General features: G+C 43.9%; 1 protein-coding gene across 4 annotated transcripts in view; it reads left to right on the top strand.

Annotated features, from left to right (window-relative positions):
• Positions 1–25759, top strand: part of SORCS3 (sortilin related VPS10 domain containing receptor 3) — a 583502-nt gene that overhangs the window by 146142 nt on the left and 411601 nt on the right. Inside the window, exon 1 of one of the 4 annotated variants that reach the window (XM_044240468.1) lies at positions 8214–8233. The exons of the other annotated variants lie outside the window; for them this stretch is intronic. The gene's annotated coding sequence lies outside the window, so the exon portion shown is untranslated. Of the gene's footprint in view, positions 1–8213; positions 8234–25759 lie in introns of those variants that run through there. 4 annotated transcript variants of the gene reach the window in all.

A 25759-nucleotide genomic window follows, 5' to 3' on the forward strand; every position in this document is an offset into this window, starting at 1 on the left:
ATAGGAGTATTGGAGTATCTATTATAAGAAATTAGAAAATATAAAACACGTAATGAAAATAAAAATCCACGATCATGCACTGATTATGTGAACTTATCTGAACATTCATTTTGTAAAATGAGGTTAATACCATAGATAAAAAAAATTTTTCTTGAACATTACCTTTATAGAGAATATACATATATGCATATGCATTTAAAAACCTTTGTTGGTATTATATATTGTTTTAGAAGTTGCATTTTATACCTGACAGGGCACAATTATACATTCCATACTTTAAAATAAGAATGTGAGCCTACAATTTTACCTTGTCACCTGGTAGTACCAGAATGGACCTTTCCTTAACTGTTGGTGTTTATGTTGTGCCTGGTACTTTGTTGTTGTAAACAATTGCTGTTTTATCACTCCTGGTTCCTAAACTGTCCCGGGCATCTGATTGTTTTGTCCAGATGTTGTCCTAGAAATGGACATACTGGGTCAGAGGCTACAAACATTTTTTAAAGATTTCACATCAGTGTTGAGGAATTGCTTTGTAGAAAGGTGCTGGAATAGTTACAATGTCTGGATTCGCTGTGATTCAAGAACTCTCTGGGTGGACTTTGTAGAAGCGTTCCCAGCAAGTATTTGTTTATCGTTTCCTTCCTTAAGGTTTTGTTCAGGGACGCCTGGGTGGCTCAGTTGGTTGGACGACTGCCTTCGGCTCAGGGCGTGATCCTCGAGTCCCTGGATCGAGTCCCGCATCGGGCTCCCAGCTCCATGGGGAGTCTGCTTCGCTCTCTGACCTTCTCCTCGCTCGTGCTCTCTCTCACTGTCTCTCTCTCTCTCAAATAAATAAATAAAATCTTTAAAAAAAAAAAAAAAAAAAAAAAAAAGGTTTTGTTCACTTATTCGGTAAATATTTATAGAGAGATAAAGTAGGTAGAGAGAACCAAAAATAGCAAAGATGGGTCATTATACAACTTGATGCATTTATTAAAACTCAAAGGACTGTGCACCAAAATAAGTATGTTTTACTCTATGTGAATTAAAAAAAATAAATGATTAAGGTATGTTCATCACTTCAAGGAACTTAAAATGCAGTGAAAGACAAAAAAAAAATGCAGTGAAAGACATAAGATAGGCACACAACAATTCCAATACCAGACAACATATTAAAGTACCATATAAGGAGGGAAAAGAATACTGGCACATTTTGCGTGCTAGGGGCTGGGCCAGGTGTTTGGCACATTCCTTTATTTGCTCCTTTCCTGGGAATACAGAGATAGAAAGTCAGAGCGCTTGCTCTCAGAGGCCCCAGCTTCCTGAGGTCAGACCTGCAAACAGTCACCACCGCCACGGGATGGTCATTGTAGCAGGTGTGCACACACACAAGGGAGGAGTCGGCCTGGGGCAGCGGAGGCTGGCTTCTGAGAAGAGAGGCAGTCTGAAATGAGACACAAAGGAAGAATGGTGCTTCGCCTCATTTCTTGCTCACAGTTGTTTGAAAGGCAGGGACCTCCTACTTGGTGTACAGAGGAAGAAACTGAGGCTTATTGCAGAGGTTAAGGGACTTGCCCAAAGTCACTGAGCTTAAAGTGGTAGAGCCACACATTCCACCTAGATCCATCCTTTCTGTCCTAGTCACTGGGTCCCTAGAGAGAGACTGGGGTTGAAGACGAGCCTTGTGCAGCAGGGCAAAAAGAGTTAGAGCTGGACGGGGCTCTGTGGCCGGGAGTGGATGGGAGAGCAGAGGTTCATTTACGGGAGTAGTGTGGGCAGGTAATGGGGGGGCCAGACCTCAGAGTGCATTCTTTCTAGATGAAGGGCTGCAGGCCTTAGTTGGTAGGTAGGGAAGCGATTGATACTTTGAGAACAAGGAAGTTGCCTGCTAGGAGGTGTGCATCAGGACAGGTGAATCTGCTGGTAGTGGCCACAAGGGTTAGATGAGGGGGAGCGGAGACTTCTGTCTCTCTTGGAGAACTGTCCCGCAGATTTCTGCTGTGCTGGGGAAGGTGGTGTCTCCTAGCCCAAGCTCAGTTCCACCTCTTCCAGGATTTTGTTTGCTGTAGAAATTCTTTTACTAATTTACTCAAAACAGTGAACTCGGACCTAGATTTTGTTGTATTATCTCAGTTAAAATAGCAACGAAACAAAACCTCTTCCACTCACATATAGATTTCCTTTCTATTTTCCTTCTCCACTCCTGGTTCATGATTCTAAAAACAAAAAGTTTTTTTTTCTTAACTGATAACAACACACGATGTTGAAATACTCTGGGAGTCGTGAATGCGGTGCCCGGAGTGCATACGAAGGGGAGAGGCTGTGCCTGTGAGTCCCAGGCCCCAGCAGAAGCCATTTAGGCAAGAACCAGATCGTCCTGTCAGGTGGTCTCGGTGAAGCTGGGGCCAGCGGGTGCCCTGGGAGGACATAGCGGGGCAACGCTGTGCTGCTCCCCAGGAATCTCAGGTGGGAAACGGGAACAAGGAGAGCTTCCCAAAGTATAGTCAGAGTTGTTGGCTATTGGGAGGAAACAGGGGCCAATTCCACTTCCATATCTCTGTTGATGAGGGTATTTTAGGTGGGTGGTGGGAATCTGAATTCCAAGCTCTTTTTTTTTTTTTTTTTAGCAACAGAAAGAAGGACCCACCTCTTTCTTTAGTGTTATGGTTTGCCTCTACCTCTTAACTCCGGGACACTGGCAACTTGGTCATGAGCTCCAAAATCATCCATCGGAGAGTTTTTGTTTTCATGTTCTACAAGGCCCCTGCCTGCTTCACCCCCTGGCCAGTTTCATCTCACTTTGATCTGCCACCCTCCAGCCTTGCAGACTTTCCTTTGGTTTCATAAATGTGCCAAGGTCTTTTCAGCCTGAGGGCTTTCACCACTACTGTTCATTGTGAGGGCTGTGATTTTTTTTTTTCCCCTGCAGTTTTTTATGCCGCCAGCTACCTCTCATGGTCCGTTCATGATTTAGAAAGGGCAGTTCTGATCTCTGGATGTGACAGCTAGCCCCTTTACTTTTTTTTTTTTAATTGAGAAAACTTCACTGTAATCTGTAATTATACATTCATTTCTTTGGTTAGTCTACAAGTATCGTCTTTATTATAGATTTAATACTCCCTGAGAATGGGGATAGCATATTTATGCACTGACATATATGTGTGTGTGTATATATATGTGTGTGTGTGTGTGTACACACTAATATAACATATATACACTAATATATATTATATGTAATATGTGTGTGTGTATAAACATACATACTTAGTTCAGTGGCTCCAACATAAATGTAGCAATATAAAGAGAGCGTCTTTGATGTCATGAGCATGATTTGTCAAATGATTGAACCTGAGATATTCCATTTCTGTGGCCCCACTAGCTCATTTCTAGAGTGAATGGGCGTGAGCATATTACATATCCCCAGAACAGGGAGGCTTTCTTTTGAAGGTTGGGCACCCTGGATTAGTCCTTCCTTTACCCCTTGGTCTCTCTCTTTGTGGGTGGGTGGCACTGATGGCCCAAATGTGATTATTCCACTGAAGACCCTTGGGGCTGGCAAACAATTATGTTAAAGGGAAAGAATCCATCTCTGCCATGAAACAAAATTTGGAACTAGGATGAGGATGTTTCCATCGGTTTGTTGAGGAAAAAAAAAACTATTTTCCTTCTATCATGATCAATATTTTAGACCTTCTAAAACCTGTTTCTTCAAGCAGGAAAAAAAAATTCTTTCATTGATCAAGTATATCTGGATGAGTTAAATTTTTTTCAGGGGGGAGGTTTCCACGAGTAGTTTAGGAAAACTTTTTTTTTTTTTTCCCACCGTATTCCAGAGTCACTTCGCAAGTTACCAAGTAGAAATCGGTCTGTGTTCTCTCTCGATCACGTGACATGCCGCTGGACTCTCTCTTGTCTGAAGGCTTCCTGATGCCGGTCACTCAGTGTAGTGGGAGTGGTGGTGTTCTGAGTCTCAAGGCATATTGACGAAGCAAAGCCAGCTTTCCTTTCATGTTGGAGACGGTGTTCAGATGCTTTTTGCTGTCTCTCCCGACCTGCAGTGATAGGTGTTGCTGGCCTTTTCTGTTCTCCCCTCCCATCTTCCTGCCCTCCTTTGCCATTCCAAGGACACACACCACCCAGAGTAACTGAGTGAGAGCCTCCTCCAGAGCTAGGCTGTTATGGTGTCCCAGCCTCAGCTGCCCCCACTCCAGCCCTGTGTGTGAGATCATCTTGCTCTTCCTGACCCTCGGGCGTCTGCCTTTGTACATGCGGTTCCCTTTGCCTGGAATGCGTCTCCCTTCCTCTCCCACCACCAAACGCCGTCTCCTTATGGCTTCCCCTTACTCATCCTCTCCTCAGAGGATGACCGTATTTAAGGGGCATATATTTGTATTGCCACAATTACATATTAAACCCAACTCAGATGTGAGTCTTCCTCCCGGAAGCCTGCCGAGAGAGAGCCCTCTCTTGACTGACAGCACTTCACGTGACACCCATCAGAAGCACTCTCTGGGGGCGCCTGGGTGGCTCAGTGGGTTAAGCCGCTGCCTTCAGCTCAGGTCATGATCTCAGGGTCCTGGGATCGAGTCCCGCATCGGGCTCTCTGCTCAGCAGGGAGCCTGCTTCCCTCTCTCTCTCTCTCTCTGACTGCCTCTCTCTCCGTCTACTTGTGATCTCTCTCTGTCAAATAAATAAATAATCTTAAAAAAAAAAAAAAAGAAGCAGCACTCTCTGTATTGCGCTCGAACGTTCCTCTAACTCACCACAATGTGAAACGCTCCGTGGGAAGCACAGGACCAGCTTTAACTTAGCTTGGTGTCACAGGCTCACCTACTAGATCCAACGTATCAGTGAATATGCAAACTATTTTATTTGCACCAAGACCTTTGGCAAAATAAAACACAAGTTAATTATTCATACCTAGCTCCTATTTTAAGTCTTTCAGCATTATTACGTCTTGTAAATATAGTTGGTAACTATTCTTCCTTTTCTCTTTATCTTCATCATTAAATCCAAATTGGGCTCCGGTCTGAATGAGAAGTTCAAAGATATTCTCCATGGATACATTTGAAAGAAATGGGAAGACACAGTCCCTATTTTCAAAAAGCTGGCAGTCTCAAGGAAGAGGCAGGACAGACAAACGGTATCAGGAGAAGGATGTATGTGCATGATGATCGCTGCCAGGTCACGTAATCCACACAGAGATTAATAATGGCCACAGCAGTGAAGAACAATGCAGAAGTCAGCCACTGGGGATCCTGTAACATAACATTCTCAGATAACATTTAAATGTAAATAAATAAAGATTTGAAATTGATATACAAAGTAGATTCATCATGATCATTCATTTAAAAATATTATTCTGTCTTGATTGTCATTTATGACCGTATTTAAGGGGCATATATTTGTATTGCCACAATTACATATTAAACAGACACACTTTTTAAAAGGTAGGCCTTAGGCTAAGTCAATACCTAAAACAAAAACAGTTTTTCATTATGTATATAACTTCATAGAATATGATCTCATTAATACCAAACAGGTTTCTCAGTGGATATACATATTTATAGGTAGCTATAATAAGCATCAGCATATTCTTTGCTCTAATTTGTGACTTAAGTATGTTTCTACATTTTCCCCCTGTATTAATAGAGGCATGTAGTTTCAGTGTTCAATTTGTGGGAACAATGTGGAATCCATCATAGAATATAATATTAATTGCTTGAATATGTCTGTGCTGTTGGGTATGTAGGTTGTTTAATTGTTTTTTCTCCCTCCTGTGAGGGATGACAGTGTTAGGAACATTTCCATACAAATAGCTTTTTTCTTTTCTACTTTTGAATGATTTCTTTGGAATGTAAAAGTATATTACCGGAAGTGGAATTAGCAGAGTAATGGGCATAAATAGCTTTGTCATTCTGCTAGAATGTTCCCAGCTAGGCCTGGGCCAGCACAGGGTAGAGAGGATTCTTGTTTCTTTAGACTTCATAACTTCAGAATTAATTTTTACTAATTCAAATCGTATCCTGGCATTTCAGAAAGGAGTTAATTTGCTTTTCTATACTCTGTTGGAATTGGGCCGCTGGGTAGTTGTCCTGCCTTGGTTCACTCTATGTTCCTTTATGGAGAAACTACTTGTCTTTCGCTTTCACATATCCTTGCTCTGGTGCCTATAAGCACAGCTTTGGGTCTTAGACCCAGATGGTTATCCTTTCCAGTATAAGGAAGAATAGAACTGAGCTGTGTCACTTTGTTAATTGTTTCTCTTGTATTTGTCCTTTCCCTCCCAGCTATTTTCCACATCACACTAATGACACCTGGCCCAGGTCCCATGTGCAGGAAGCTTGTGAGCTTAGTGGATTCTTAGCTATGCCCATGGGGCCAGGAGGGGACTGAAGCAGAAGCTCATTCACCTTCCAGACCCATCAGGGGCTTTTATAAATTGCCTTGTGTTGAGTAAAGAGCAAAGCTTTGTGGTTCAGCTGGACTTGAATCCCAGTTCTGCATTGTGTGACTGATGGAGGCTTCTTGGTCTCTCTGAGCCTGAGCTTGTATAGCTGGATGCTGGGGAAAACAGAACCTGGTTTGGGGGGTGGTTTGGACCATCCGATTAGTACTGCTTAGAGTGGTCTCTCTATCTACTTTCTATCTCCCGGCCCTTACATCTCATCCTTCTCTCTTCTACCTTTTAAGAGAAGTGGGACCTTCCAGAGCTAATTCTAATACCAGCTAATGTTGCTCAGTTTCTTTCTATGTGCCAGCCAGTGGGTTATTGATTGGTGATTTTATTCTTTGTTCCTTACTGCGGGCCTGTGAGGTCGGGGCGCCTGTGGATACATGTAGAGACAGGGGTTCTTGCAGGGGAACATAGCAAGTCGTTTTGGAATGTGAATCCAGAGCTGTTTGCTTTCAGGATTTGGGTTTTAACTACTAGACACTTAGTCCTGAGGGCATTTCTCTGTTAAATAGTATATACACCAGGATAGACCCCAGGAGCTCAGGGGTGTGTTGCTCTTTTCTTTTTTTAAAGGGTTGCTTTGCTGTTGCATGCATACAACTAACAAAGGTTTGTTGAGAACTCCCATTTGCCTGGAGACCTGCCATCCTTAGCCTCCAGTTGAGGCTCTCCTATGCGAGCCTTGCTGTCTGGTGAAGATGAGCAGCATGGGAGTGTCCTGTCAGTGGTGGCTTGTGGGCTCCAATGTTGTATTGGGTCATACTGGGCAGCTGGGTGTCCCATCTGGGATGCATTGTGCTTCTGTGCTGTACCTCGTGCAGCTCAGGGATAGGGTCATCAGAGACTACTGGAGAATTTGAGTGATGCACACTAGTAAAAAGGAACCTGGGCTCCTGCTGACCCACAGATCTCACTGCAAAAGGCCCTTAAAGTGGGGGGGGTGTGTGTGTCCATTCTTCTTCTGGGTCAGCTGGGAATAAACATTTGAACGTCATCAGCAGATGTTCTGTGGCTCCCCTCTCTTAGCCCTACTCCTGTGTGTCCTGTGCACCCTTCCACCTTCCTGTAGACAATACTCCTGGAGGGGCTGCTCGTGGAGTTCTTGATTAGCTTGAGTCATGGGCGCTGTGGAAGTAAACCTAGCTTTCCAAGAGGTGATTGTACCATCTGGTCTCCTGGAGGTTCCTGTAGATGATTCTGGTCTGCTTGGGAACAGAGGCCTTGAATAACTGTCAGCCCCCTGCAGTTGTGGAGGGAAGACCACCTCTAGACATAGATCTCAGTGTACGAAGGGGAAGAGGTGGAATCTGCATTTTTTCATATTTTCTTAAAAGAGTCTGATTCTTGTGATCCACGAACCACTCTTAGGTATGTATATTACACGTGTATGTTGTATATATGTACACACACACACACACACACACACACAATACAACTGTATCTCCATCTCGCTTTCTCTCTCTGACCTTCCCCCCACTATATCCTCCTGCCCTAAGCTTTCCCCTCACTTACCTATCATATGTCCATAATACCTCAGAAGCCCTTGGCACATTTTAGGTATTGGGTACATGCTGGTTGGTTGATCCCTTTCCTGTAAATCTGGGCTTAAGTCTATGGAGTAGAACCAAACCTGTACTGTCCACCTGGACCCTCTAGTGTCTTGGATGGAGGGAGACAGGGGTGTGTGTGTTCCTTCCCTTTCCCCAGATCCCCTGTGACCTGCATGGAATCTACTCTTTTGAGTCAAAATTCTAATTTTAGAAGAAAAACTACAGCCTGCCATGGGAGCCTTGCCAGGTAGGTGGCCTGGAGGCAGAAACTGAAAGTGGAGTGTGACTCAAAATGTGGAGGTGGAGCCTGGGTGTTAGGAGAGTAGAGAGGTGGGAGGAGACAGTACAAGGGGTGTCAAGGTCCTTGCTCCCAGGGAGCTGATGTCACGCATGTGGCCATCACGCCAACCTGCACTTTCTCGTGTCTTCCTTAACCACTGAGCTTGGAAGAAAGAGTTGGCTTGAGGTTGAATGTGTGGTTCCATCTTGAAGATTCTGTTCAGTTGCCTTTGAACTTAGCTTTGAGAGGCTTAGCCAGCAGAGAATTTAGTATATACCAAGGTGCCTGTTGCTGAAATTGCTGAATTCATTGACACCCTTAATCAGGAGGGAGGGGGGATATGGAACATTGAAGGGAACAGCCACATTTTTTAGTTAGAATATATCAAGTGCTGTCATTATGTGTCATGGGACTTTGCTTAGTTATGTAATCTTCCCAAGACTCTGGTTGATAGCTAAAAGAAAAGGGAATAATGGTTGTGACATTTCACAGGATTGCTCTGTGGGTGAAATGAGGTAGTGGAGGTAGATGGTCCTACTACCATTACTGTTATTAACTGAAATTTATCAATTGGCTACCATTTACCCTATAAATATTTACTTCTTAATAGATACTTAGAAGCATCTAGTATGTATCAGGTAGGGTTGTATTTTTTATTTACTTCTTTGTAAGAAAGATCAAGAGGCTCAAAACTTGCTTTCAAGCATTTCACAATGTTATATATTAACATCCCAATTCAGTAAGAAGTTGCTGCAATACTAGGATGCATCAAGGGTCATATAAAAGGAGTGACGGTCTGTCTGGAGGTCAGGGTAGGCTCTTGTGGAAGATCTCACTTTGACCCGAGGCCTACAGGGTGACTGGAGTAGTTCAGGTGTAACGGTTAAGAACATGGATGAATGGAGACAGGAAGAATTTACTGACTGATTTGACATAAAAGACTAGAGATAGTAGCTTCAGGTCAGGCGTGATATAGCAGCTCAAATGGTATCATCAAGGACTTAGATTCCTGTAGTACTTCCACTCAGTTTATGCAGTGTTGGCTGCATCCTCAGGTTCCATATTGTGTTCCCTCAGCAACTTCAGGCTCTCCTTTCAAGATTGCAAAATGGGGTGGTATTCTAGTACTCACACCTTCAGTCAATATTATTTAGAAGACAGTGGTCTCTTCTGATGTTTCCTGAGGAAGGAAAGGGATGCTTCTATTTCCCAGAAGCTTCAGCAATACTCCTCTTGGTTGTTATTGGTTCTAGTTTGGTAACACGTTTTTCCCTGAACCCATCACTGTACCATAGGACTGGTGTGGATGATTGGCTTAGGATAAATAGTGCCAGCTCTTTGAGCTGAGGATAGGAGCAGTGCCATGGTCCGTGCCTCCTGAGCAATATGACTCATCATAAGGAGAAACTGGTTCCCTAAAGGGATATTACCTTTCCCAGAAAAGGGCATGGATTCTGGGCAACATGGAGAAGCCAGATCTCCACCACAGAGGTAATAGGGGATTTAAAGTCTGCATTTTCAGCGAGAAAATAGAGAACTATGTTTCAAGAACAACTGTTAGTTGAGAATCTCGGGATCAGCACTATTCAGCAGAACTTTGTGCAACAATAGAATTGTGCTGTGCCCTGCTGTGTCCAGTATATTAGTCACCAGCCACATGTGACTGCCGAGTGCTTGGAATGTGACTAGTGTGGCTGAGTTATTAATTTTTATTTACTTAATTTTATTAATTTAATCTTAATTATTTAAATTTAAATAGGCATGTGTAGCTAATGCGTATGATATTGGAGAGCACAGCTCTAGACTCTAGGGAGGCTTCTACAAGATCATTCAGCTAGGAGACTAGACAGAGACAGAGAGACCGAGAATATGAGAAAGAATAAATTAAGCCTGAATGCAATCTGGTTATGCACCATTGTGAGGAGAATTGAAAAAAGTCATTCAAATCATGTTCTTGGTTCTTTGGTTCAGATGAGTAACCCAGAAAATAGAATCCAAGGGGAAGGGCTGGTGGTAAGAAATAAGGATAGAGACATAGAGACCTAGGTCAGGGTCAGGTGGGCAAGGCCCCTGTGCCTTGCCAATCACTGTGGATTCTACCCTGGAGGCAGTGGGGACTCAGGGAGGAGTCTGAGAATGGTGTATCATATTTGGATGTTGGGAAAGCAGCCTGGCACTTTGCAGAACAGAGGCTTGTGGGCTAGAGGCAGGTAGACCAGAAGGAGATAGTTGCAGTAGGACTCATGAGAGGATGAGGGTTTGATCTTGGGGTGAAGGAGTGGGCCTGCATAGAAAGGTAGAAGATGAATATCAGCAGTAGGGGGTAGGAATGTCGTGCGGGGAGGAATACAGCAGGGTTCCTGGCTGTTTGGCTTTGAGGAAATGACCATGCACACTTTGAGATGTGGCATTCCTCAAGGAGGGCATAGGCTGGAGGGGTTGCTTGAGGAATGCTCTGCAGGGCATGTGGTATTTAGTACGCCTGTGGGAAGATGCCTGCGAGGTTCTAATGCATTCTCCAAGGAGTGTACGTTCTGCCTGTGGAGGTTGGGGCTTCATGAATTAAATCATTCGAAAAACAATTCCATGTGCCTAGTGAGTGTCTGCCTTAAATGCTGCATGTGTTTTTTTGGATGGTGTTCTAGGTACTTTTTCTGCATAACAAGTCACTCTGAAAGTTAGTGATGCAAAAGAAGAATATTTCATTATGTTTTTGGATTCTCTGTGGGTCAAGGAGTTTGATAGGGCATGAAGTATGCAATGTCTGAAGCCTTAGCCAAATGAATCAAAGATGAGTCTGACTTGTTAGCTGGGGCTGTAGTCCTCGGAGGATGTCTTCCCAAATGTCCATTGACTGATGCTTACTCTCACCACACGGTCCTCGGTTTGTCTGTGGGCTGTGACACTGTGGCTCCTGCATGTGGTCTGTCCTTTTGTGGGCTGAGTTGTACTTCCTCATTTGTGAAATTTGGACCTGAGAGCGACCATCCTAAGGGCACACAGTGTAGCCTTGGGAGTCACTTAGTATCACTTCCCCTATATGCTATTCGTCAGGGCAGTAATAAAAATCTGTCCACTTTCAAAGGGAGGGACACAAACTCCACTACTCAATGGAAGGAGTGTCAAGGTCAAGTTGTAAGAGAAGCTTGTGAGATGGGAGAGAGTGAGAAATAACTTGGCCACAGATGGAGAGATGTGTGTCCCCTGGGGTAATGGATGATTCTGCCAAGTGTGATAGGCTTCAGCTGATACTTGAAGAGTGGGTGGGGGGATTCTGCAGGCAGAGAGAGACAGGGAATGGAGAATACATGACAGAAGGCAGGGTTTGTGTTTCTTTTGGTGTCTTCTAGACCATTCTCCCTTATGCCAACCGCCACCAAATAGGCTAAAGGTGGAGATCTTATTACTACCACATCTCTGTGGGACACCTAGGGATATAGCAGTTTCAAAGCCAATGGCTCCTTTCTACATGATTACTCAGCACATTCAACATTTGGTTTGAAGTTTTCTGTGCCCATCGAAGTTCATCAGCCTTGTCAAAGTGCAAAACCATTTCTTTTTCTCCACTGTTTTCTGTTCTGTTCTGGAGTAGGAGGACTCTCTACACCATGGGATTATAAGGTTCACAAGAGTCCTTGAGTTAGTGCAGTTAAGTACCCTTGATAGTGCAGAAATCACATTAAATACTTGTTTATTTGTGTGTCTCCACCCCTCCTCCCCCATTAGATTGGGAATCTCTGGAGAGAAGAAGCTGTGTCTAACCTCTTCCAGCTTCTGGAGCAGAACCAAGTACATAGTAGATGCTCAATACAAGAAAGTTATTCATTCAAGGTTAAGTGGAAACAATACTGAACACCTGGGTATTCTTATGTCACCTCAGTTTGTCATGAGGTCTATACTTGTTTCTGCTTCTCACTTCCTGTTTCTTCTCTTTGTCTCAGAATCTGACCAGCTTCTCTGTGCTCTTTATTCCTCTAGAGCAGGAGTCTGATCTGCCCCTAATTTCTGTTTCTATATCTGACAGTCCCTGTCTGAAAACTGAGGCTTCAGTTCCATGCACACTTTCTGCTTTGTATCGTGGAGAGAGATTATTTAGACCAGAGTCAGGATACACGGAGGACTGCCAGCTCCCTTTCCCCTTTCCCTTGGCAAGTCTCCCTGGCTGGACTCTTCTGCTGTAGCTAAGATATGTGAGGAACCTATTTTTTTACAGAGATATTTTATAAAAGATAAATTTCTCAAGACTGTGGCCATGGATTCTTAGCAAAAGGAAGGACAAGGAGATATGACCAAATGTATGCTGGTGAATCAATACAAATAAATTATGTGTTCTTTGTTATTGTCCGAGGCTACATGAGAGAGGGCTCTTAAATCATCCACCACCAGCCGCTGGAGGTTCTGCTCTTTTCCAAGGAGTTATATGGAGACAGTCTAGACTTGTGTTGTTTTAGGCAATCCAGGTAACTTTCTAGTGGGGACATTGGTTTGGCTGCTAGGGCAATGCTGGTGACTGTGAAAGACCAGAGGGGAGCAGTTCTTCTCTAGGTATGGTGTGTGGTCCTGATTACACACTAAATATTCTCTACCTCTAATGTCTGGGATTTATGAGCACTCTCTTGCTTGAATGGTTGGTCATTTTACTAGGATATATGGTATAGGCCTCTGGACGCTGACTAAGTGCTTGTCTAAAAGCTTAAACAGATTAAAATCTTCTCCCCCTTCCTACTTCCTACCACATAGACTGGGCAGCTCTTCCTCTGTTATGTCTTGAGATGTGGCTGCCATGACCCAATTCTCAGCCATTCTGGGGCAAGATCTAGAACAAAACCAACTCAGGAGGAGCATGGAAATCCCTGTTTTCCCGAGAAACCAGGCATGCGGTTTGTGAATGTGCTCAAGAGAAGATGAGATATGTGGGTGAGGCCAAGAAATGTTGATCTTGGGAGGGAAATTCTTAGAAATTCAGGCGGTTGGTCAGGCAATAACAAACATGCCCATCCATTTCTTAGGTAGATGGACAAGAGCAAGAGTGGGCAGAGGGAGAATTTTGGTCATAAGCATGTATCCAAAGAAAGGGAGGGAGGATGCATAGATTCAGGCAGTTAGATTGGAAACTCATCCAACCAACCTGGGGTAAGAAGTGGGTGTCAGGTTATGGTAGCATGCAAGATGGTCCTCCAGTAAGTGTTAGAGCTGGATTCAAGTACAAACCTTCAAATTACAATGAAGCACACTAACTTCTGGGAGACCTCTGAGGCATCTTTGACTTCATTCTTTTCTATTGTGCCCCATTTGCATTCCTTAGCAATGATTTTCATAGGTTTTTTTCCCTCCTTCTTTTCTTTCCCATTGGCATTGCCTCAGTTCAGATCTTTTATCTCCTAGATTTGGGCTATTGTAGCATCCTTTTCAGTGGCCTCTCTGTTTTCCTTCTTCGCTGATCCACCCTTCATATTCTGGACAATTTTATTTTCAGAATATGGTGCCAACAAATCATTCACCTGCTCAAGCACTTAGACATCTCTTTACCCTGGTGCAGTAGGCAGCATAGTGACCTCCCAAAGATGTCCATCTTCTAATGCCTGAAGCCAGTGACTATGTTAGGTTACATGATGCAGGGGAATTAAGATAGTAAAAGGAAATAAAGCTGAAATCAGCTGATCCAAAGATAAAGAGATTGTCTTGGAGTTATATGGGTGGACACAATGTAATCAGAAGGATCCTTAAATAGGGAAGAGGAAGGCAGAAAGAGTAAGAGACTGATACAACATGAGAAAAAGTGACTAGCCATTTCTGGAAAGGAGCCACAAGAAATGAATGGGTACAGCCTCTTCCTTTCCATTTGAAGATGGAAAGGAGCCACAAGAAAGGAATGGGTACAGCCTCTGGAAGCTGGGAAAGGCAAGAAAATGGTTCTCCTGGGATGTAGAAACACAGCCCTAAATGGCACCTTGATTTTTGCCACTGAAACCCATTTTGGTCTTCTCATCTCCAAAATTATTAGATAATACACTGTATTATCTTAAACCACTACATTTGTGGTTATTAGTTACAGAAACAATAGGAAATTTACACTCCTTGCTTTTAAAACCATTATCAGACTCTAGTCTGGGTCTTCATCTCTGTGTACCTGAAGCAGACCACCTTCTGGTCCTGAAACGTGACTGGCAATTCCTTTTGTTTTCTTGTGAGGGTTCCTTAGCCAAAAACAAAACAAAACAAAACAACCAAAAAAAAAAAAACCCCGTGTTCTTTGCCTACTAAAATAAACCAGCTCAAGTGTCACCTCTTACAAAGATTTTCATGGAGGGTAATCTTCTATCTAGTTCATCCCAGTTTGGAAATCACTTATTACTATTGTATGTCAACTTGTTGCAGGGTTACTACAACACTCACCTGAAACGTTAGGTAGAATGTGTCTAGCCTGGTGTAAGTTAGGCCATTTCCAATTTTCACCAGAGGTAGTTGTATAAATATTAATCTCTCTTTTTGCACTGAAAATGCCTTAGGTCAGGAACTTTGTGTCTCTTGTCTTTCCATCTCACAATAGTTAATGCAGTGAAGAGCCCATGAGAGTATTTTGTAGGTTGGATAGGAAACAAGTTGTGATAAATGCCAGATCATGGGTTGGGTGATGGACCATTTACTCCACCATTGTGTACATGGGATGGGGGTGGTGGAGGGGCGGGGGGGCGGTGGCGGCGTCCAGGCACTCTCCCAGGTGCTGAAGTTATAGTAACAAATAAGACAGTTGTTGTATTTGCCCAGAGGCATCTTACAATCTCATTGAATCTCTGCTCTTGGTCTTATTTGAAACATCTCAGTCTGGTAGCTACTTCCAATCTGGGGAATTGCTGATTCTCAGAAAATCCACTGGGGTCAGCAGCTAAAATGGTTTGGCTGAGAGCTCATTCAGCTCCTGAGACCAAGAGGGGATGATGCCCCTGACTAGAGTGGCAGGAGGAAGGGGGAGTGTGTGCGCCTGCAGGTGGGACTCGCAGAGACAGACCCTGAAATGAAAAGAGACAAGTAGGTAGGATCACACACCAGGCAAAATGGACTTGATGGACCTGTGATCTTTCCATTGCTGAGGCTGTCAATGCGTGTCCACATAAAACAAGCACCAGCACTCAGGGAATGCTCTGGGCTTTCATCTCCACATCAGTGAGAGGCCTGGCGAGGTTGCTCTTTATTTTGTAAGCTTCAAGTTGTCATCACTAAAGTAGTGACATGCTCCCTCTTGGGACATGGCATTTTTCTACTCTGGTGGCAAATGACCTGGTTTGCTTAGAGACAAACCAGGATGGAAGGGACCTAATGCATGCTGGGGGCTTTCTGTGTATCTGGCAGAAGAGACCTTTTATCTAATTCTCAGAACAACCCAATGAAAGAATTGATATTGGCTTCATTTTCCAGATGAGGACACTGAGGCTCCATAGACTCAGTCTCTTGTCTAAGGTCGCGGAGAGTAAGTGGCAGAGCATGGATTCCAATGAAGACTGGTTTAGAGCTTGTGCTCCTTTCCCAAGGAAACGGATTTCTTACGTTTTCCTTTATGCTGATGATTATCTCTGAAAGCTTCACTTTGGAACCAGCATTTCATCTTTCATCTGTTCATATCTGTTCCTGTCCTCGGCCTCCTCCTCAGGGGTTACTGGTGATGGTTGGATGAAGGGAGTAATGGACACACAGAGAGAGGTCTGAACCTGGACTCCTACTTCACGGCAGACCTTGGGCTAATGAACTCTGGTTCTGGTGAGCTGTCATCATGGAATACAGACTTTGGCAGGGAATTCTGGGGTCGTTTGGCCCCACCCCTCTTACTGGACTGCATGCTACCTAAATCGTTTCCAGGAGATGGCTGTCTCTCTCATTTTCACAGTCCCTTAGGGAATGAGAATGAATGGATTTTTAATTAATTTTTAATAGCTCGTTATACAAAACCAGAACAACCCCCTACTATTCAACAGCCATTTTCCACAAGCTCCTTGTTTCAACAACGCTGTATTTCCATTTCCTTCACCTTTCACTTACCTTATTCAGCAACCAAATTCTGCAAAGTACTTTCTTAACAATAGCCCTGTTTTAAATGGGGATGACTAATGCTTGTTATTTTTTGAATCTCTTATCCTGTACTTGGATCGTGCAGGAATAGACAAACCTGTGTTGAGTGCTGACCTGGACAGTTTCCTCATTTAGATAATGTGGATAATGGTATCTACGTTTTATTGTGGTTATTTTCACTATCTGTGTAATGCACATAGAGCACCACGCACAGTGCCAGGCACTTAGTAGGTGCTCAGTACATATTCATGTTCCATCTTTGGGTTTTCTGTATTTGTTCTGTTCTTATCTAACTACTGTACTTGAGCAAGTCCTTCTTTTGTGCTTAGATCTAATATTTTCATTAACCTACATCCCATCAGGTATAGGTATATACATTTGTCTTTCTAGAAGTCCCTACAGAATAACAGCTCTTGAAAATTTAATACAGTATATTTAGAAGATTGTTTTCACCATCTTCCTTCTTGCCCTTGTGTCTCCTTTCTTTTACCCTCTTGTGGGTATTGGTGAAGTTCTCGCCTAAACCACCTTGAATTCTCCCTCCTGGAGAGACTTGCAGACTAGGTTATCTAAGGAAAAGACACCTTTGAACGAGTTTACAAAATACTCCGGAGTGAAGAGGGCTGGAAATTTCCATTTTCCTCCCATTTCTTAAGAACTGCACTGATACCTCTCTTTCTCTCTGAGGACCTTGATTACCCCAGTCCAGACTCCTCTTCTCCTCATTTGAACACCTGTGGCAACAGTTTCAGTGCAGTGAATGTGCTGTATCTCTGTTGGTTATAGGTGCCATGTCAAGGAATCATAATACTACTCTTACAGCATCATAACGAGAAAAGCAGGGTCCCTGTCCTGAAGGAGCACAGAGCCTAATGGTGGATACGCAGATGCAAATAGAAAATTACAATATAATCTGGTGAGCAGCATCATTGGAAGTATGTGGAACAAATTAGGAGAGTCTTAGAAATACAATTCTCAGGGTCCTGGTTACCCACAATACATAGGCAGGAAAGAGATCGGGGGGTACACGGCATAATCCGCCCCCCACCTTTGCTATGGTGGACATCCATTTCTATCCCCTATTCTTTTTTTTTTTTTTTTTAAGATTTTATTTATTTGTTTGAGAGAGAGAGAGAGAGAGAGAAAACATGAGTGTGGGGAGATGCAGAGGGAGAAGCAGGCTTCCCACTGAGCTGGGAGTCTGAATGGGGTTCTCTCAGATCCTGACGTCTGTGAGACTAGGGCCTGAGACAAAGGCAGATGCTTAACTGACTGAGCGACAGAGGTGCCTCTCTATCCCCTATTCTTTTTTTTTTTTTTAAGATTTTATTTATTTATTTGACAGACAGAAATTAAAGTAGACAGAGAAGCAGGCAGAGAGAGAGAAGGAAGCAGGCTCCCTGCTGAGCAGAGAGCCCGGATGCGGGTCTCAATCCCAGGACCCTGGGGTTATGACCTGAGCCGAAGGCAGAGGCTTTAACCACTGTGCCACCCAGGTACCCCACTATCCCCTAATCTTAAATAAGCCCTTTTTCCCTTCATTTTAGTGGTAGCATGAGAAGCTCAAAATAGATGGATATTAATTTCTCCTTCCTATTCAGTGGATCAGGTGCTTTGTCTCCTTTTTGATGATTCCCTCCTTAGGAAACAAGAGTTCTCTCTCAACAGAACCAAAAGTTGTGGGGGCATGCAGGAGATACAGTGTGATGGCTTACTGGGGACCATAGTGAGAGGCCCATTAACACGTTTGCCCCTTGATTCTCAGACTGTTGTATTTTGACCATGTATTGGTCAAGTGCATATCATGGAAGACAGCACCACAACTTCATAGCATTGGCTCCCAGCTAGGGTGGTCACTCAATCTTTGAAAGTCCATTCAACCATTGCACCCAGCCAGCTGCTTCTGGGTGATGAAGTTTGTAGGAAGGCCAGTGAATCCCGGGGACATGCTCATTACTGCTCTTCATTTGCTGTGAAATGAGTTCCTTTGTTAGAAGTAATGTTGTGTGGGATACCATGGCAGTGAAAAAGGCATTCTGAAATGGAAAGATTTTGATTCTGGTGTAAGCGCTGCAGGTACGGAAAGCAATTGCAGAGAAGAAATTGCTCGTGTGTGTGGTGGGAGGGGTTCAGTGTAATCAACCACCAGGTGCTATAATGACGCTCAGACTTGGTTTCTGATGTTGGCAGGTGGGGAGTGTGCAGTGGGAATACCTGCATCATCTTGGTGAGAGGAAGTCCATGTCAAGCCCAGGCAAGCCTCCATCTTTGCCATAGTGGTGGCCACAGAGGAGTCCAGAGAGCAAACACTGGGGATATGGGGAAAGGAGTTAACTGGCCTCAACTGAAGGCCATCTAATTTATTTGATTACCGAGAGTCTGCCCTGTAGTAAATACAATTTGGTGAGCATTCAGGCAGAACACACATGCCCAGTGTGCCAGTTTTGAAAGGTCTGAACACATGCTGGTTTCCCTTTCTCACTTCCCTGACCTCTGGATGCTGGAAAACCCCAGCTTTCAGTCCTCATGTCTTTACTCCATTCACACTCTGTCTCCTGGCGATCTAATCTAGTCTTGTGTCTTTAAATATCATCTAATTATAGGCAATTCCCCAATGGGTATTTCTGTCCTAGATTCTCTTCCCTCAACTTCAGACTCATTTATGCAGGTGACTATTGGACTTCCCCATTTGAATTATCGTAGGCACCTCAAACTTCACGTTCAAAGTTAAACTTCTAATCTTTCCTCCAAATCTCTTTCTTCTATAGTCTTCATCTCATAAAACATCAACTCTGTGCTTCCAACTGCTTAGTCCTGAGCTCTGAGGGTCACCCTCAATTCTTTCATTCATACCACAGAGCCGATTTGTCATCTCTTCTGCCCGACATTACCTTCAGTTTATATAAACATCATGTCCCTCATGTCCCTTGCTGTAGCTCTGCTCTAACATACACCGTGGTTCACCTGATGATTACAACCGGATCCTAATTCACTTTTGTCCCCTTCCTGCCTTTTTCAATCCCGTTAAAAGTAAAGTCCTCTATGAAAATCCTTCAGCAGCCCCACATCTCACTCAGTAAGAACTGGAATCCTTATAATGGTTCACATGTTCCAACAAGATCGAAGTCTCCCAATACCTCTCTGACCTCCTTTCCAGCTCCTCTCTGCTCCAGCCTCGTTGGTTTCCTTGCTCTTTCTTGAATATACTGGGGATACTCCTGCCTCAGGGTCTTTGCATTTGCTGCTCCCCTACCTATAATGTTGATTACCCAGCTACCACATGACCTAACCTCTCGTTTCATTCAAGCTTTTGCAGGAGAGCCAGTTTTTCATAAAGGATGTTCCTGGGCTCTTTCATCTTCTCCTTTTCTTTAACTAGTCCCCCATCATGTGACTATGTCATTTACAGACTCATTTATTTATCTCCCCTTCCAGAATGTCAAATATATGAGGGCAAAGAATCTGGCTTATTTTCTTCAGTGTTGAATCCACACTACCTGGCAAATAGGAAGCATTCTATATGTATTTGGTTAGTGAATGAGGACAATAATTATGAGGACCGGAAGTTGGGTGCTACAGTGCACTGAAACATATTTCAGAAGATTCAGTGTTTGTCTTGCTGTGTGTGGGATGAGGATCATGCTGAGGTTCTGTCTTGAGCGACAGAGTTTGTAAAAAGGCCCTTATAAAAAGTAGGAAAGGGAAGAACAGCTTTGTCGAGTTCCACACATTATATATGACAAAGTTGCTGTATTTTGTAGTATTTCTCTATTTCTTGTTCTCTTAACTAGATTCTAAACTCATAGCAGGTATGGACACTCTTTATGTCATTTTTTTTTTTTAATAGCAGGTGGACTGGGGAAGAAATCAACATTTTTTTAAAAGATTTTTATTTATTAGACAGAGAGAGAGGCAGCCAGAGAGAGAACACAAGCAAGGGGAGTGGGAGAGGGAGAAGCAGGCTTCCTGCAGGGCAGGGAGCCCAATACAGGGCTCTATCCCAGGACCCTGGGATCATGACCTGAGCTGAAGGCAGACGCTTAGCAACTGAGCCACCCAGTTGCCCCTCTTTATGCCATTCTGAATTTGGCATACATTTAGCACAGTTCGGTGGCAGACATCCTGGTATTGGAGATCAGTCAGACTTTGGACTGCAAGGCCTCAATTTCTGTTCCCTGGTTGAGGGGCGGAATGCTCCTGGAGGTGTGAGAAGGACCCTGGGACTCAGACTCTGCTGGAACTGAAAAGTACACTCTTGTAGGTGGTCCCAGAGGGGTATATTTTAGCATCCTTGTTAGGTTCCCATAGTCAACTACTTCTGGTAAACAAAGCCACTGTTCTTCCTGTCAACAAAGAACTACTGGGCTATCAGGTAGGGGCAGGAATGAAGGGGTAGGTTGTGGGGGATGTGTAAGGAACTCCACGGATTTAAAGGCATCAAGATTTCAGGAAAGCTTAATGAACTAAAGTAATTTTCCTTCAGAGTAAAATTTTACAGGCATTAAAGGTCCTTCCTTCATTGAATGTGCTCACGGGCCAGAGCGTCCTAGTGATTTATGAATTTGCAGATTATGCAGTATCCTTTCAGAGGACAGGAATCCCCCCGGGCTGCCTGCCTGCCTTTTGAAGCTGAGTGGTGGTGGTTGGGGGGAGGGGTGCGGGCAGGTGCAATGCGCGGGCTCTGATCTGTGGCCACCTGTATTGCAGTTGGGGTCTAGAGTAGATGAGGCATTTTTTGGAGGAGCTTAGCAACTCTAGAATCTGAACTTCCCCTTTGCCCCCACCAAATAAAAATTCCTTGGAACTCTTCGCTCCTAAAGAATAATTATCATATTAATAACTCATATAGCCATAGTACAGCTTATAGAGCAAATCAGCTTTCCTTACTTGATTTGAATCAACAACCCTGTGAGGTTGGCAGGGACAGGTGTCTTTATCCCCATTTAAGGAAACTGGAACAGATTCCGAAAACATAAGTAAGTTGCTCAGGCTCACGCAGTAGCATATGGCTGGGTTTGGGGGAAGCCCTCAGGTTGCTCATGTTCTGTTATTTCCAGGCTGCCATGCAAATCCCATCCAGACGACTGATGGCTGGACCCAGAGGGCAAGTGAATCTAGACACAGGGTTCTGAGGTGGAATATGGGCTGAGACTTCTTTCTTTGTCTGCAGTTCTGAGTGTGGGTACCGCCTCCTCATAGGAAGTTGGTGGGAAGAGGGTAGAAAGCTTCCTTGCCCCCACATACCACTTTCTCCAGGTCTGCCAGAGACTTGGACTCCTGAGTTCAAATAAATGATCCTGGAAGCAGGAGATTGAGGATGACTCTGCCTTTCATGAGGACAGAGGTATTTCTCTTTTGGTCACTTTGTCACCAAGAATCTTATGTTGTGCTTGGCGTAAGTTGGGAATAGATGAATGGAAGAGAAAAGGGAAATGGGAAATAAAGACATTAGTTACTGCTCTTTATGTGTCTAAAGAGCAGGTCGTCAGCTGAGGGCTGGCCTGAGCATCTGGGGGCAGCAGAAGACAGTAGATGCCTGGGGTAAAGAAAAGTGTAGGTGGATCGTCACTGAAGATGGCACCAGCTGATTTTGTAAAAGGCTAGCCATGTCCTTTATTGTCACCTTATCATGTAAGTCCCTTATTATAATATAGTCCCTTAATATATTATGTATAGTAAACCTCCTATTTTAACTAGCCCCCATATATATATATATATATTACATATATATTATATATATATACACACATAGTAAGTCTCTTGGTATAATATATTCCTCCCTTGATATCGGCCTCTTCACTCTTATAAAACTTTCCATCTACCCATAGTTGACCTCAGGTTGAGTTTCCTCTCTCTTTCCTGCATGATCCCATTGTCCTCTGTGCCTTCTTTCCCAACCTGGCGTTGCGCATGTCTCCAAGTGGCTCATGTATACATGACATTGCATTCAACCCATGACTGCTCCTGCCCCTAATGGCCCATGCTGCTCTACCTCCACGCGGCTCCTGGTAACACCAGCTACTCCTTTCCAAAGGCACTCCTCTCCTTTTTCCGCATCTATCTCTGTTCAATTAAAAACTTAAAGAAAGGGAACCAGCTCCATTTTAGTAGATCCAAATTCTTACCATACTTGGAGTTCTGGCTCATGTAATCTTTCCTTTGTGGAGACTTTTCTGGTCACATTCTATGGACTTAATTGTTTCTTTTCAACTCTTATAGCACATTATCTGTACCTCTCAAATACATTTATCATCTCATCTCTTCTTTTATTGTCCTGCATCCATAATTCATTCGGTGGGCCGTGTGTGGCGCCTGCCAAGTGTCAGGTGATGTGCTGTGCATTGGGGATGCAGAGTTGAAGGAGACCTGATTTCTAACCTCAGCAAGGCCACAGTCTAACAGACAAGTTCAGACATACAGAAAAGTCACATTGATCCTATGCAATGGAAGCTATGAGAGGAATAACTAGAGTGTAATTCCAGAGAAGAGATCAGATGCCAATTTAAGGTTGGGTGTGGTGTGTGAGTACTCATTCTATATACATAGGCCTTTGTAGCTATATTTCTACACACACACACACACACACACACACACACACACACACACATCTAGGGACTTCTCTCCATACTCTCAGTGTGTGTGTCTGTAGGTATATGGCTTATAAAAAAAAAAGATGCTATTTACTCATGAATTATTCCTATTTATTTTCATTTCTCCTGCTGTCTAAAAGCCCCCAGGACTGTAGCCAGTTAGGTCAAAAATGAGCTTATTTGACAAGCCTGGGTTTCCCAGCAGTTTGTCTAGTTCTTTTCTCATTCCATATCTCTGTTTCCTATTACCTTCTCCAAGAACAAAGAAAACAAGTTACCTTCACCCTGGGGCCTTGAGCTCTGGCTCTCTCCCTGAGTCTCAAAGTTTAGCAGGTCCCTTTCTAATTCACTGATGTGGAGCCCAGTAAATATTTGTGAAATTCATTAGTAAATGCTCAGCTCCTTGTGGTCAGGGATGTGCTTTTCTCCTCTGTGTAAGACTGCTCATTGCCTCACACACGACCAGCTCACATCAACATTTGCAGAATGGAGGAGCATTGCAGTAGAGCAGGGCAAGTGTGCTGTGTCCCATGGGCGGGAATGCTGGCTCTGTCTCCTGTTAGTGGTGTGCCTTGGGAGGCAACTTGCTTAGCTCCTGGGACTCAGGTTTCTCATCTGTAAAACTGTGATATTATGTTACACTTGCAAAAGTTTGTTGTGAGGATTGAGAAGCACCTAGTATAGTGTTCATTACACGTAGGGGTTCAGTGAAGGTTTGCTCACTGCTTTTCCTTTGTTGGAAAAGTTCCTGTTGTTCCTTTGTTGAAAAAGTTCCTGTTGTTCCTGTTGATGCCTCCTCTGGGGGCATTTGCTGGAGAGAAGTCAAGTCAGGCTTTGCTATGGTCCTGGATTAGCCCTGCTACCCTTCTGTGCTATGTGCCATCCACTGGTGATCCCTGTGGCACGCACACTCATGTCTGCCCCTTCTGATCTGTGTACTTGCCCAGCAGTCTGGGGCTTAGTGGGTTTACTGCATCTGCTTTCAGTTTTCTTCCCTGCGAATTCCCTCCCCTCCGGAGGCCTTTGGAAGGCCCTGAGTGATGAGAGAAGCCAGGGATGGGCAGGTGTTGTTTCATTCTTAGTTTTGTTTGCTTGGCACTGAATATCTTAGGGCTAAAAGTTACACGATCATCTCCTCATAGCTCTATTATTGTCCTTCTGTGCTGGCTCCTGGGGAAAGAAAGCTTCCAGCCCCTAATTCTCAGTGTTTGGGACCTTTCCTCTAGGGAATTCAGGGGTGTTTTTGCTGAAACATCTTCCTCCTGTATCTTTTACTGTGTGCTTTCTTTGTAAGGTTCAATTCCATTGAAAGGAAGGGATCCTTCTCTAAATGAGGATCTCAATGTGGTGGAAGGGTGGGGTCACCGCAACACAGAGTTGGGAGAGGAATCATGGTGGGATGGGACCTTTCTTGAGTGTGATTCTCCAGTTACCCCAGGAAGATATCTGGACCCTAGCCAGGACTCACCAAGTCAAACCTGCTGGAGTGGGACTAGGGAGTCTGAAGTTCTAAGACTTTCCAGTGACAGTTAACTTCCAGCTCTACTCATAGAATGGAAGAACAGTGCTCTGGCTACTTGGTCAAGGTCACACTTTATTAAGACTATCTTGTGTCCTGTCATCTCTCTGAGCATCATTTCCCTCATCTGCACAATGAGGGAAATAGGCTAAATGAATGCTATCCCCGTCTGAAGACTTATGATTTACCACTAAAACTCCATTATTCTTCATTGACTCAAAAATGATTATATTTAGGAACCTTTGACATGTTGAGCTTACCTGTTAGGGAGACACAAGAACAACACCCAAACCCTGCCTCAATCTGGTTGAGAAGGCAGATCCTTTGTGATCCAGAAAGGATCAGGATAGTGTTTGAGTAAGTACCTAGTTAGGTCATTCTGTTTTAAGTGCAATAGGACTTCAAAAGAGCAAGAATCCTGATGGCTGGGCTGGTCCTGGGAGGCTGCCTGGAGAAGGTGGGCTTCAGGTTGTTTCTTGAACAATCGGTAGGTACATGCAGGTTAATAAAAGGCTGAGGCGTAGATGATACAATGCAGCATGGAAGAAAGCAGGCGGAGTTGTGAGAACAGGTATGGTTTATTTGCAACCCCTTGAGAAACTCGGATTATTAAAGCAGAAGACAGCGTCTCGAGAACTGAAGGAAAGTGGTTGGAGGAGTATGTGTTTGTGTATATGTGTGTACGTCTGTGCATGTGAATATGTGTATGTGTAGTGCCTTACATAACAGGTCAGGAGTCTGGAGTTCATCCTTAGGCAGAGGGAACCAGCAATGATTTCTGACCAAGAAAGGGCACGAATCAAGACGCAGAATTGAGACTGTCTACCACGAAGGCAGAAGTAACAATCATAGAGGTGTGGAAGGATGAATCTGTCTGGATCCCCCAAGAAGCAGACACCAGCATGAGATTAGATATACAAGAAACATGAGGGACAGGGAAGGTGGAGGCAGGGAAGAAGAGGGTCTGAACTTTAAGTAAGGAGACTGATAGAATAAGAACAGCCCTGAGTTCTTTCCAGGGCTTTCCAGACCCAGTTGTTTGTTAGAAGCTCTATTGGTTAAATGGAATTCTTACCCCCTACACCTCTTTTTTCTCTCTATGTGGACTTTGTACTTTTTGGAGATTGTTTGATGTCCATGAAGGCTTGATATTGGGAGAAAATGAAATGGCCTGATTTTCTCCTGCAGAGCTTGGGATGGGTGTTCTGACCTATTTCTAGAAGAGTAGTTTGGAGTTTGTTCATCCAGAATTTGGGTTTGCCAGCATATAGCCAACCCACATTTTTACCTTGTGACTGTGAGAATGCCTTTGTAGACGAA

The sequence above is a fragment of the Neovison vison genome, chromosome 2, assembly GCF_020171115.1.
Source record: "Neovison vison isolate M4711 chromosome 2, ASM_NN_V1, whole genome shotgun sequence".
Lineage (NCBI taxonomy): Eukaryota > Metazoa > Chordata > Mammalia > Carnivora > Mustelidae > Neogale > Neogale vison.